Source organism: Nannospalax galili, unplaced genomic scaffold (assembly GCF_000622305.1).
Source record: "Nannospalax galili isolate Female #2095 unplaced genomic scaffold, S.galili_v1.0 scaffold1150, whole genome shotgun sequence".
In the NCBI taxonomy this organism is placed as follows: domain Eukaryota; kingdom Metazoa; phylum Chordata; class Mammalia; order Rodentia; family Spalacidae; genus Nannospalax; species Nannospalax galili.
The window spans coordinates 107,329-107,785 of NW_008328586.1; positions in this window are offsets into that span (position 1 = coordinate 107,329).

Here is a 457-nt window from a genome sequence, read left to right on the forward strand (position 1 = left end):
AGTCAGTTTAATATAATAACTATTTAGGAGAAAACTAGTATTAGGCTCTCTCCTATGCCCCATGACCTGTCTAATCTCAGGTTCCTCCACCTGATATCAACATAAGTAATGGGCTCCATATGATGAAGAGGACCTTACTAGAGAGTGATTGATTCCTCCCATAGTATTCTTGCCACTATTGCACCAGTAGGTATATCTTGCTAAGCCATTTTGTGTTATAGTTCACAGGATCCACAGTTGGATAGGGTTGGTGATTCTGAGACAGAGAGAGAGAGAGAGAGAGAGAGAGAGAGAGAGAGAGAGAGAGAGAGAGAAAGTTGTAGAACAAACAAGGAGATATCAAGTTAGTGCTGACTTCAAAGCATCATCTCTAATGGCTAGTTCTAATTACGCCAAAAGGTGCTGTGCATGCTAATGGAAAGAAAAAATAATCATCAAATCATCAAATATATATATA